Here is a 12,099-nt window from a genome sequence, read left to right as displayed (position 1 = left end):
GATCATCTGCATTCGAGCTTTGAATTTCAAAGCAGCGTAGCATTGATGGAGTTGGGTACATGTGACTTCATTTTTCTGAGCAAACAATGTAATGAGTAAATTTGTGAATCTTCAAATCCCTTAATTCATGGGTGATTTTTCATTGTTGTTTGTGGATGTCGGTGGCCACAGGTTACAAATACAAGGTTGAGCATATTTTATGATTATGAAAACCAGAGAGGTGACATTATACAGGTTTTCTTTGTTCTCAGGTAAGCATGTTTTGCTTCTGAGGCTTGCATTTCCATTCATATATACTATGCTATCTAAGTCAGTGGATTTGGTTTTTTCTATATGCGTTTACTTGTATGTCTTTCATCTTTCAATTTACCATATACTTTTCATTCTTCCATTTTGCATTTTGTTCATGTCCGCCATTGATTGTTTCATTACTGACTGAAACAGATATTTTGTGGGGTATCTTTGGAGACCAAAACTTTTGGGTGATTTCCATTTCTGCTCCCTCTTCATTGTGGCAGGCACGCCAGTTATTGCGAGGTAGGAATTCTTATTAGGTGACTGAGTAATGATTTTTGGCTATTTGTGAACATTTTGCAAATCTCTGATATTTTTTACACTGGTACAGTAAGTTTATTTTTTGAGAGGAGTCAGATTTTTTTTTTGTGCTAAACACATGTAAATTTAGGAGTATGTTGTACGATGCATTTGAGTCTCAGTATCCAATTTCCCCTTAACTTCATACATTCTTATTGAGTCTTGACGTACCGAATTGACTACGCTAGTACTTCATTTGTGGTGGTATTATGCCAAATTTCACGAGCGAGAGGCATTTTCATTTTTAATATCTGTTTGTTTAAACTTGTTAATTTGTTTTTAGTTTCATAATATTTTTGTAAAGAGAGATTATATTTGGTAAGAGTTTTCCTTAGCCACGTCTCACTGGCTTCGATGCTTCTTATCTGTGAGTTTTTGAACCCTTACTTACCGCATATGCTAGGAACTTAAACCTGGCTCCATGGTTTGAACTGTAATGAACGACCACATAGAGAGGGTATCCTTAGAGAGGCTTGCAATCTCCCAATTTCAATAAATCTGCCAAAAGCATCTTCGCTCTAAATTTGTCCAGCAACAACTGCTTAGAAAGCCTACCTATGGACTACTGAAAAATTGCACTATTTGCCTGAGAAGTTAATGGTTTTCTTGTGAGAAAAGTCATAACTACATATGTTTGCATGTTGGTTAGAATAATTTTGGATTAATTTTTTGCATACTCGTCGTGAACTCAATTATAGAATTTCTCCTATTTCACTTCACTGTTGCTTGCGACTTGATTTGGCTGATGATATTTTTTCTGGTGGTTTTTTTGGCTCTTTCTGATATAGTCGAACGGGCCAATTTGAGCCCTATTTCATGTTTTACTTTGTCTTCTTGGTGGGGGTTTGGTTTATGATGTTAGCTGTTTGTTTAATGTGTGGTTTGATTCCTTCAAGAGGTAATGGCTTGAAGTTTGATGCTCATCTTTTTAAGGGTTTGAGTGTCTGAACAAGTGGTTGATCCTAAATATAGCTGTGCCTAAATATAGCTGGTTATGTCTGAAATACATTGGTTGCTTTGTGCAAATTAAATGCTTGATTTCGAAATAAAGATGAGATCGCGTCACCAAAGATTCCCAATTGCGGTTTTATCTTTTGGTTTTGAATGCACTTCATGATTTTGCAAGGAAATTGATAAATGATAAAGCTTTTGGATAGAACTCTATTGAGTGTTTTATTTTTAAACTGATAGTTCGAGCCGTTCTTCACGTCTTGTATTGGGAGATGTGTTCAAATTCTGATTTCATTATGGGGTTTCATGATCGTTGTTCATTTTTAGTTTTTGCTCTTATTGATTAATTTGCTTTCTGTCAAATCTCGGCCAGGCTGAGAGGTTTTCGTCTGAGGTATTTAACATGTACATATCCTCTGCTACCATTCTCTCTTTCTACACTGGTGTTGGGAAAGACAACAATTGAAGACCCACTAAACATATGAGCATGAGCTAACTGCCTTACTATCCACGTGTCCTCTATTTCCAATTTTTGCCATAGTGCAGTTTTCTTAGTAGTTTGTCTTTTTGAATCCCAAAATATCACAAGATTGTCGAATTAGAAAACATCACTCGGCCTGGTATATGTGGTCAACAAAAAAAATTGAAAACCTGCATTAAGAGTTCAAATTAGCAGAGATATTTTCGTTTAATCTATGTGCAGATGCTTAAAAATCCATCTTCTTTATCATTATATGGCAAGGGAATGTGAACGAGCCCTGTCGAAACCATATATTCTGACTGGATTCATGAGGTTCAATTTTGCCATCTTGGAGGGCTTTACTTGTGAATTCCTCAGCTTCTTACAATAAGTATTCTCTTACACATGGAAGTTATTAACTCATGTCCTAAATTCCTTATGTCTTGGACTTGGTCCATGAATTTAAGCAATGATTTTAATTATTGAGCTTGGATTTGGTTTGTATAGTAATATTAATATGTAGGAAGAAGAAAAAAAGTCAGATATAATTTATTGTACAAATATATATAAAATAAGTTGAAAAGATATGCTTCTCATGAAAGCTAGTAGTAGTCCTCATGTAAAATGAGAGGTTATATATTTTTAATTTAATAATTTCTCTTTGTATTTAATCATTTTAATTATAATATATTAATAAAGTAGTACTATGCTTAGGTTATTTTTATATTATATAATTAAGAATAATAATTTTTAATTTTTAAATACAAATATTTTAGATATATATATTGGGGTTATAATTGAGGGTGAGTATTAGGACTACAGTTTATTAATTAGGGTTACCCATAAGGTTTAGGTTTTATGATTAGCTTAGGGTTTACCATTGATAATTAGGATTAAGATTAGGATTAGGGTTTAAAATTTTAAATAAGGGCATCAATACTAAGGATTCAATTTTGTATAGATTTAAATTTCAAAGTGATTTTATGCTAGGATTAGCATTAATATTAGGGCATAGTATTTAGGATTAGGGCATAATAAGATTTAGCGTTTTACTACTTTAATATATATATATATATATATATATATATAATGAGGCTTAATGTTTAATTTGATTAAATATTTAATTTATATTAGATTCGGGTTACAATTTTTTTATGGCTATGATTCAATTTGGTTTAATTTTAAGATTAGTTCTTAACTTAGTGAGGTTAAGAAAATATTTGAAAATGATATTTAACAAAGTATTTAGTTCTTTTTTCCTTCTTCTTTATCTCTGAAAATATGTCAAGATATATTATATGACTATAGACAATTCATTATTTTAAATTGAAAGTTTTTATATTATTATTATTCAATATTTTATGTTGTATTAATTTCGATTATTTATATTTTGTAATTTAGAAACAAATCTTTCTAAATATTCTATTATGTTTTTAAAATATGTTTCTATAAAATAGTTCTTTTATTTCTATTGTAAAGACATTTCTATTACCAATTAAAACTAAAAATAAATCCAAACTTAAAAACACACTTTCTAAAATAAATAATATTTAGTTAGAGGTTGCTTAATACTATCAATTACATGTTTGGATTTTATCTCAACAATTAGCTCAATGCAGCATGACAGTTCACATCTTTCCCTCTATAGTTTCTGTCTTTTCATGATTATGTAATCAATTTAATGAGTTTGAAAAATTTGAACATTAATTTACCCCCTGCCCCCCTTAGTGTTTTTCAATCAAAGTAAACGGTATCTCTTAAAGCCTAACTGTTTGACAGAAAGTGTGGTTTAGGGCAAAATTTGGATGCTTACAATTTGGAGACATTACATTGGTAACTCTGTTCAGATTTAATGGATAAACAGATGCTCCATGACAAGCAATATCACAAACTGAATCCCATAGTTTAGTATTATCAACAGAGTTGGATCAATGCAATTTGTTGATAGCTTCCAACTCACTTTGTCATCTATAATGTGGTTAACATCCATTTCACTTTGCATCAGCCATCACTCTATGAGGGAAAGCTTTCTATTACTCATGATGAGGCTAAGATTCCATACTACAATAACTATTGACACAAAATAGTTTTCTTACTATTAAAACTAGCTCCAATTGCAAGAGGCAAACCCACTAAATACCATGTTGACTAAGAAGGAACTCTGTTGGTGGTGGTCCGACAATTCCTTGAATCTGCTTTTACAGGGAACTTCACAGATATATTATAGTGGAAAACTTTTTTTCTTAGCATGTGGGAATAAAAATAGCATCATTAGCGTGTTTGGCTGCATATATTTAATTCCAAACTAATTATATGGGCTCAATCCATTTGCAAGTGGATTGGCAAATATATTAAGTCAAAACATAAATGAATTAACAAGGAAGTGGAAAATAGAAAGTGCTGGAAGTTGGAAGTAAAAAATTAAAAGGTGCTTTCTTGTAGTCTTTTAACCTATAGATATATAGGAATTGAACACATAATTATATTCACAGATACAATCAAACTAAACTCTATTAAACAATTAATTTGAATTTGAATTATTTTGATTTCTAGTATCTGTTTCAAGGGAAAACCATATGACCATAGTTAAGAATGAAAATACAAAGGACATGTTTGTGGTACATGCATAAAATAACACAAAATACAATAGCACATCTTACCTATCTCCTGTGGCAAGCTACCCATCAGGTATGTTAGTAATCATTCATAGCTAATGTTGGACATTTTAATGAATTTAAGTGATAGCTTGAATTCTCATTTTATTTATATTGTTTTCCCTGCAGCTTATAATTTTGTGTCATTTTTTAACGTCAAATATATTTACTTTATTGTTAACCTATTTTGGTATCCTGGATGCTTAAACTCAATATGTTTTAGTTAGAGCTGCTAAGGTTGTGTAGAGGCTAATTAATGGTTGAGTCGGCCATGTTTGTGAACGCTATGTTTGAAGCATGTGTTGAAATATAGTTTTCACTAAGTTGCAGTAATATTTCTATATAAAATTGAAGTTAATACTATATTTACTTGATTGTTTACAGACTCACCTTTTGAACAAGGCATTATGTGTATGATTACTGTTGCTTATTGTTTATTGATTTTGGTGTGTTGGATGTTATATGTTATGAGTCTAAATTATGTTGAATTGGAAAATCTATATTTATAGGCAAAAACATTTTTGGGGTCATGTATGTTTATGCCATTTGAGGGTTGAACCCGCTTCTTTTAATTTTCTTGGGTCGTGTATAGGCTTGTAAAAGTATTTTCATTTTGGTTTGGCAGTGCCTGAAGTATCCATTGATTTAAGTGGGTTCTTTCTATCTATGAGTATCGTGCCTTTGTTTCAACAAATTTAGAATTTTTGAGTCTTTTGCCGATGGTTGTCGATATGGATCATGTTTGTCCATCTACGAGTCTCTATGGTATATAGTATCCAGAAAAGGGTACAAAAGAGCAAAATTGTCATGGAATTCTCTTATTGGAAATTTTAATTTATAGTAAGTGTTGCAAGATCATGAATTATATTACTGTGTAAAATCAATTTTTGGTATATAATATTTATTTATTTATTTAAATAATGTTATGAATATTTTAATTTTTAGAGAATTCTAGAAATTGTTTTCCAATTTCATTTTGTAGCATATATTGAAATTAATTGTTTTTAAATTTGATTTTGTAACATATGTTGAGATTAATTATTTTTAAATTTGATTTTTTAACATATATTGGAGTCAAATATAACTTATGATTGGGTCTAGTGTGTAGTATCCAAATTTTCTATTTGCAATTTCAGTGAACGACATAAATGTTACTCCCACTTTAGCCACTAATTTGTTATGTTGCTCATCGCTAAACTTAGGGAGAATTTTAGTAACACATGGAAACTCTTTTCATTTTTATTTGTATGATGGACAGTCTCCCAAATTTTGTGCTTGGGACACCAATAACTTTGTGACTATAGCAAGTCTTGGGCGTATCTTCCTAGGACACTATAACCATCTTAGCAAACATTATTTAATGCAAAAACTTCAGTCATGTTCCTAATCATTAAAGAGCATATATATAGGATACATATGGAACCAACAACCTACTTGCATTTGCTATGGCCAACCATTTTTTACAAGTAACTACTATAGTCCATTTTGACAAGGCAAAGAGACTAGTAAAAAAAAATTACATTGTGATTAGGATTTGGACTAGATCAAGTAAGAATACATTATTCCATGTCTACAAATATATTTATTATTGTCTATAACTAAATTTTTTTATCTAATTTTGTAGTCATTTGTCACAGATCTGGAGTTTCAGAATGTCTAATCGAATTTTTATTCCATGCCCAAGTCCTCAGTGGAATTCTCCAATTATTGGTCCAATTGACTCAACACATTTGGAGAATGTGTTTGTTATTGAATGCCCAAATGTTGAGAGATCTTTGCGCATAGTTCTCAGTGAAGAATTCTTGTAGAATAAATCTGGTTTAACACACTATGCAGATATTGTTTCTAAATTCTTGAGCAATTGCATGGACCTTTTAGAAGATATACAAATTGTGAAGCAATTAGCAAATGCATATGTGAAGCATTACTTCAAGCCTGAAGAAGACTATGATCGATACATTGATGCATATGTTATAGAGATGAGTAATGACCTTATAGGTGGATTGTTCTCCCTAGAATCTTTAAGCTCATCTACTATCACAACCTGTGTGTATAATTCTATAAAAATTGCAATTCGTAGTAAATATAAAGCAATTATAGATCATGCCTTGCATGCACATTGTTCAGATTTTTCGGAGTAGAGTGCTCTGAGAATCTCAGCTGTATGCAATGCAATCATATTCCTCTAGATGCATATGTCTCCTCCTCCAATGACAACTTATGCACAGAACAATTGCCCCTTGGCATGACTGAATACTTCTTAGTCTACTAAAATCTGAATACATCACTAGTTATCATACATCAGCTGTGATGACTCTATGTACATAGTCCATAGCATATGTAATTTGTATGAAATAATTTGTATCCAGTTCTAATGTTGTTAGAAGAATGAATTCTATGACTTTATAAAAACCTTGGTATATATAGTGAACTGTTATGTTTGGACCAGTGTTTAACTGTGTGATCTTTTAAGTAAAAATCAATGATCACTAAATTAAGTGCATATACATTACATAAGGATTTATTATTTGATTAAGAATAGTATAGATAATGCATTTTAAATTATGAACATTTGAAATACATAAATTAATTCACATGTTTCTTGTGCGATAAATGTTGTGTGCGTAGTTAGTAATATTCATGAACTTGTAATGGTTAAAGAACTTCAAGTCCAATAAACTATTCTCATAGAAACCAAAAGAACATCCAATGTTTTCATTGACTTTATAAATGATGTCTAATTGCGTCATAAACTACATTTTCATTGTATATTGTCATACTTTGTTCAAGAAGATGTATTCTCATAAGGTGAAAATGAATTATTTACAAGTTGTATGTTCTATATTGCTTTTTTTTTTGGCCCAAATTTGACAGGTGCTTGAACTGTGGTAAGAGTTTTGGGACTTGTGCATACAATTGACATTGCCAATTGCAAGGAACCGGTATGTTTCGATCTAGATTTTTGAAAGTAGAATTGCAGCTTTTAATTCGAATTGTAATCATCAAGTAGTGCTAATTATTAGACTAATTTATAAAGCAATAATATTTCATTACCGTAGATCTTTTTGAAAATTTGCCTATTTGGTTTTGCTTATTCTATTCTAAGTTATTGATTGAGCAATATTTATTTCAATTCTCAGATAAAGAAAAGAATCCCTATGTCAAATTTGCATTTTTTAGATACCATGAAACATAGTTGCAAAATATTTTCCATCATGTATGAATAAAATTACATATATAAATCATATCCATGTCCATATCCATAAAAACCAATGTCTACTTTACTTAGCTTTGATGTGTATTTAGGATACTAAATGCCTTGTGTTGATTAATAGATGAAATGAAAACTAATTCGAGAAAAGAAGCATAAATCACACACTACTTAGAGGTGTCAAAATTTAAGATAAATAGACATATAATTATTCAAAAAATTAAATTTTGTAGTACTTTGTACTTTGTAATGAAGTTAAGGTATACCTTAGAATTCATTCAGACATAGCAAAGTCTAAGAATTCTTGGCCATTTTTGACAGGTTTTCTATACTTCAATTGCATGGCTATGAATTGTTTGAATGTATTTGGCACAATAAACTGCCCAATAGATCACGAAAATCCACAATCTGGACTCCTTGAAAGAATCCAACAACTTCCAAGCGAATGCCAGCGGAATATATTGGAAAAATATTTTTATGAAAATCATGATGCAATGTTCCAATACAATGGATGGGGAAACATTCAAACAATACCAGAAACCAATCAAATTCATGTCCTATCTCCATTCATGACAAATGGAGAATTGGCTTACTTGAAATATCTTATGCAAGCATATAGAGAAGCTCATGTCATAGTTCACTGTCAAGATATTCTAATCCATTTTCCTCATGAAAACCATACCATAGAAGAATTAACAATTGTTTTTACTCTAGCATGCAAAACATTATTTTGTGAGCTATCACCATTTAAAGCCACTGTTGAAAGTGACACACTTGTATGCATAATAAATCTTCTCACTTCATACCCAAATCTGTCACTTGAATGGATTATAAGACATGAGAATATACAACTTTTAGGGGAATGGTATAGTAATGATACAGGAGCCATATCTACTAAAACCATAAAGCACCACTACTCATACCATTATTTGTTTGTTTTTTCAAATAGTGAGATGTCATCTGGCATTCATCTTGTAGCAGATATTGGAAGATGGCGCATCCTTTATGGATAAATTAATTGTTATATTATGATAGTTTCAAAAAGTATGTACATGTGATGTATAAGAGTATGCTCCATTGTGCTAGAAAAATACATTGTTCTATAATTTGTACAATGGAAACTAGTGATGAAGTAACCAATTTCATGTAATGTTTTGATTCTATGCAATGAAAGTTGTATTCATGTTTGTTTCTCTCTGAGATTTCCATTTCCACTCTACAAGATCTCCATATCCATAAGTTTATGTTCCTATTTTCAATATGTAAAAAATAGGAAATAGTACACAGTAGACTAGGTCAACCAACTTTGAGAGCAAGTGATACAAATTTGCACAATGTCTTTGTCAGACAAAATTATTGTTCGTGTTTTCAAAGCGTGTCTAGTTTGCATATGATCTATAATGATTAGTTTCAACTGTCATATGATACTTCAACAATAATAATTGCAATTACTTTATGACAAATTCATGCAAATTGAAAATTGGTTCAGGCAATTGTAGTTTTCCTCTATCTCAAAGCCTCAATGGCAATTGTACACAATAGCTACATCTTTTGGACCACAAGGGGACTTGAATGTAATCTTTTATACTTATGTACTAATAGCTTGAGACTAAGCTACAATAGAAGAAAAATGTAGGATCATGATATAAAAGCAAGTGATCCATTAGTTAATAGAGAGAGTCAATGTCTACAACATTCTTGTTTCCACTGTGCTATTGTGCAATAGATTCACAACTCTCATATTATGAAATCATCAGCTAAAGTTGCAAAAGAATCCTTACCTTGTTACTTTATTCTGATCTCCTCAACAATTTCAATTGAATTTGGGGGCAAAAGAACTGTAAAACCATGACACCTATTGACATTGACTTCATGGGTCATTGTTTCATGCTACCAATGAACTATATCAATTACAATTTAAGTTGCATAGTTAAATGTGTTAAAGACACAAAATGCAGTGCAAGGGATTTTTGTTTTGTTTGTGATGTTGGGACCATAGTTGCAAAGAGGAGTATTGTGAAGTTTTATCTTTTGATTGGATAAATGTTTCTTCTTCTAGGTTGTTTTGAATGTTTTATAATATTTTCAATACTAGTTTACTGACTCATAATGACTCCTCTAGCTCAATTGCATAGTTACAATTTTTAGTGACCTTTCAACTTCCATGGACAACTTCCTTTAATTCTTTAATCTTGAAACACAATTGCTCATATTACCCCTCTGACGATTGCCCTTCTCAATGACAACATTCATCTGTACATTTGACCCTCTGCAAAGAAAACACCCACCAATGTAAGCAAACCTTCAAAAGATTTCAGTTCGGTTCCTTTTCAACCTAATCCAACTTCTAAGATAATGCAAAACTATTCACAAGATATCTAACTTCACTTTTAAAAGCTCCTTATGAGATACAACATACCTTTGTGCATCAAAGGAAGCTAACCTAGTGAGAACAGGATCCACCGCTTCACCATGAGTTTTTATTTCCATAATATTGCCATTAAAATACTCCTTTTCTGCTCTTTGTGTATTCATGATGTGTAGATCCTCAAGCATACAATTCAATTCCTCTCCAAGAGTTCGATCAACAACCCTATTACAACATTGACTTTTGTTCTTTGAATTAGCAAATAAAGACTGTTTCTTGGCCTTTGCAAATTGACCATCTTTCAAAGACGTAATGCTTAGAATATTATCACTTTCTACTGCTAGAGGGCCACAATAGATGAAGTCCAACAAACTAAATATGCTGAAGCATTCACTGATATTTGGCTCCTTTGCTCTCACTGTCTTTTTGCTTTCTTTGCTTTGACTCACCTCATCTTGTGCTTTTGTAGAGCAAGGAAATGTCCATGATCAATTAGACTATATGGAATTCTATGTAGCTTCGCTTTCTTTTGACAATTGTTCTTTTTCTTCCTCTTTGTCTTTTTTCCTAGAGTCAACAAGACCTGTGGAATCAATGAACTTAGGCTTAAAAGCCATTTTCTTTTTGTTGGCACTTGTTACTAAGTTCAGTGATTTGTTTTCTACTCTGATGTAATTTCGAGTAGGCTCAGATCTTGTTTTGATGTTACCCATGTCTTCATTTCTGTTCATAATTCTGGTGCATGATGCACACACTTTATGAGCAACTCTGATATTGGTAGGTTGTAACTCATTGTGCCTTAGATTTTTTTCTTTACAATCATTCTTTGTTTTTGGTGTCCCACTCCCAGATTTTTTTATAAACATTGTTTTGTCCTTGCGTTGTACTTGGTGCACTCACGTTTCTTATGGAATCTAGATTCTTTTCTGATGACATAGACAGAATTATCAATAAATTTATAGCAAAACAACTCATTTGGTAAAAGGAAAAGTTTATGCATTATATGTACCACAATAATCCTTGAAGAGCTTTGAAGCCTTGACCACACGTTTAGCTCCCTCCACTAGGAGTATGATGTCATTCTCAGACAAGTTGTTGCATACATATCCACTTCAAAACCCATTTCATTGACAAGCAAAAAGTATTTTGAAACAAGAGTCAAAATGCTGGCCTTATATTCTCTAAAATGGAATGTTATGTTTTGTCCTTCGAAATGTAATATTCAAAGAATACATCACTTTCTCTTTTCAAACTCTGTTCTTTTTAAAAATTCATTTTGTGCTTAGTGTATATAAATTAGAAATATATAAACAAAATTTAGTACAATGTACAATTATATTGTCTAGTCCAGTGAGTGCGCTTCTATAGACATCACTGTATTATTTAGGTAACCATCATTCAAATTTCTCGTATTATTTTCTTTTGGTTTTTTTGGCACATACTGTGTATTCATTTTGAAGAAAAAGCTTTACTCGTTATGCATCTTCAGAGCTTGCTTCAAGTTAAAAGAACACCAAATACAAGCATGATTGCAAATGGTGCCTTTATTCTTGCCAATTCCATTTGGATTTGTTTTTCAAATGTTTATAACTTTATTTGTAACTAATGAAAGACAAGGATTTATTCACTCTGATTAGTTGTTATTTGTGTGCTATTTATATAATTTTTGTTGCTGATATCTTTATTTCCTTCCTTTCTAGTGAGATTTGAATCCCTCTTAGGCATAATTTACCTTGTGATTGTTAGTATTAATAGTAAAGCTTAGGCGATTAAAGTTGTACAGGTTTTATTAAATTAAAATTTCATTTCAACAATTAGATCATTTTGATGTGTTGAAAGTTGTTTTAGTTAAAAAGCTACA

At 31.4% G+C, this 12,099-nt stretch overlaps 1 pseudogene; it reads right to left on the bottom strand.

Moving 5' to 3' along the window:
- Positions 1-10,048: 10,048 nt before the first annotated feature.
- On the bottom strand, positions 10,049-11,691 carry LOC149543441 (uncharacterized; annotated as a pseudogene).
- Positions 11,692-12,099: the final 408 nt, after the last annotated feature.

Source organism: Cupressus sempervirens, chromosome 8 (genome assembly GCF_028749045.1).
Source record: "Cupressus sempervirens isolate cs-2001-9-10 chromosome 8, ASM2874904v1, whole genome shotgun sequence".
Lineage (NCBI taxonomy): Eukaryota > Viridiplantae > Streptophyta > Pinopsida > Cupressales > Cupressaceae > Cupressus > Cupressus sempervirens.
The sequence above is the reverse complement of the archived record's forward strand: the minus strand, read 5'-3'. Positions and strand labels throughout refer to the sequence as shown.